General features: G+C 39.9%; 1 protein-coding gene across 1 annotated transcript in view; it reads right to left on the bottom strand.

The window, feature by feature from the left end:
- Positions 1-2,514, bottom strand: part of trpc5a (transient receptor potential cation channel, subfamily C, member 5a) — a 64,814-nt gene that overhangs the window by 26,545 nt on the left and 35,755 nt on the right. The gene's annotated exons all lie outside the window — the stretch shown is intronic.

Here is a 2,514-nt window from a genome sequence, read left to right on the forward strand (position 1 = left end):
TGTGTGGGGTGGGGGTGTGATGTGTCGGCCAGCCGTGCGGGGTGACGCGGCGCCGCCGGGGCGGTCCGCGCGCGCGGCCGTCCGGCCGCGGCGCGGCCGCGGGGGTTGACCTGCCTTGAAGTGTTTGTGGTAGGAGGTGGTGTGGGTGTGTGTTGTCGTGTGTGGTGGGTGATGGTGTGTGTGTGTGTCTGGAGAGCTGGATCGGTGTAAAATGAGTGCATTGGCATCGTCCCCACTAGTCCTGCGCTCTCGAGAGCTGGAGCACCGGGGAGAGCTTCCAAAATCGTTTAACCGAATAGGTCGCATTAGGAAAAAATACAGAAACCATCCTAGGTTCTCCTTCGGGTCGCTCTTACAACGGCCGCAAAACAGACGGGACCTGGCTGTCGCGCGGCTCGCGCCGTTCAAGGCCGCGCGCTTTTAAATGCCCCTGCTCGCCCCCCGGGGGCCCCTCGCGGTTATGAAAACACTTAGCACACGGGCTTCGAAGAACCACCATGACCGGTTGTGCCCTGGTTAGTGGTGATAAAGTACAATGATTAACATGAGGGAAGTTGGAGAATATTATCGTCCTTCATTTTCGAAATGAATTTTTGGCGGGAAACCCCAAAAAAAAAAAAAAACAAAAGGATATAAGAGAGATTGGTTTTGTTGTAAATTTTTTTTTTCCAAAGTTGATTTATGGTTTTATTTTGATTTGGAAAAAAATGATGTGGTCGGTCAAGCTTTGTCTTTTTGGAGAGAAATCGAACACGTTCCCCCATGTGTGTTGAGGTTTTTACCATCAAAGACCCAAAAGAAAACTTTTCATTATTTTTCCTAACCATCGTCTGCAATTCCACCCAAAACCTCTATTATTTTTTCCAAAGCACCCTAAAATACAATACACCAACACTAATAAAACCCCAAACCGCGGAAAAACCCAACCCACGACTAATTCGTACTATACACAAGATCGAACAAGCAAACAAACTACCACATCACCACACCCAACACGAGAACCGCAGCCAAGAAGACTTAGTGAGGAACCGATGTTTGCTAATCCGCTTAATGTCCTTAAAAATATTCTATAAAAGCGAAGACTGCATATATCGTCAAACGTGTTCGGAAAGCAACGTTTTTTTTTCCACCGAACACGTATAAACATGACAAAAAATGTTATAACTAAAACGCATGCAAAGATTAATAAAACCCAACAATAACACGCTAATTATCCCCAACATCCATCAAACTTACTCCCACAACTTAAACCAAACGATATCAAAAGAGAGGTGTCTTCTGGATTTTAGAATTTGATTAATACAGACAGGATTTTTCCAAGAAAAGTGGAAAATAGTTAAAAATATAATTATATATCAGTATGATATTGCAGATTTAAAGAAAGCTCATATCTCTCATGTTGTCCAATTATTTTTTTCTCTCCAAAAATATCTATAAACTTCTCTAAGGAGTTCGGTTCATTGTCAATTTACATACCGTTTTGTGAATCTTGTTTTGGGCTTAATTCCCTTTTGACTTGGTTCTGGAAAAAATTAAATGAGAAGGATTATTTCTTTTGTCTTCTTTCATTAGTTTATAAAGGCTGCTTCCTGGAGACCCACAACACTGGGTTTTTATTAAAGGTTCTTTGTGCAAATGTTGTGAAAGGATTATGAAAAAACAGTTCATATTTATTTTTATTCTGATATATAGAGATAAAGAAATAAGGAAGGAACACTGAAAAAGGAAAAAAGTGTTAATAAAAGCCTATAGAATGAGACGTTTTTGTATCTACAGACGTCAACTGGCTCTAATGGCTTTCAGGCCTGTATTAGTTGGAAACTCTGGCAACTTCACCGCGTACATGCCACTCGATCGTAACAAGGCTTGGAAGGTAGGACAAAAAGACCTTTAAAATTCATTACCTGTACTGGACCTCGGTGCAGTCATTATCATGTAGATAAAACTTTTCCATTCTTAAAGGGTAACAGGGTACTTATACTAACTGGCACACACACACACACAATTGATGAATAGCAATCAAAGTGAAAAAAAACTAAACAGATAAGAAGTATTTTATTTCCCATTTATCTGAAATCTGGTTGTTTTTTACTGTCTGAAAGAGATTTCTTCATCAGAGTAAGGCTGCTTCCTGGACACACACTGGTTTATTAAAGTCTTTGTGCATGTGTGAGATATGAGTCATTTATTAAAGAAAAGAGGAAGGAAAGGAAACACAAATGAACGAATAAAACTGTGATATGATGACGTACAATATCAAAACTCTCTTCTGTCTTTGAATCCCAGAACGACTCCGCTGTTTAAGGTTTCGGTTTACGGCTGAACAACTGATCCAAATCGCAATAATGTGTGTAATGAAACAACAGTGAAGTACCACTTTTAGATGTCGCACAGTACTGTAATAAACACATTTCTCCATTACAGTAAAATACCTTGTAATGTGGGTAATTTTGATTAAGCACGAATGACTTATAGTATATTTTAGGCTTACTGTATTTTTATATATATATATAT

Source organism: Morone saxatilis, unplaced genomic scaffold (assembly GCF_004916995.1).
Source record: "Morone saxatilis isolate NCDOM2014 unplaced genomic scaffold, NCSU_SB_2.0 Contig4, whole genome shotgun sequence".
Classification (NCBI taxonomy): Eukaryota; Metazoa; Chordata; class Actinopteri; family Moronidae; genus Morone; species Morone saxatilis.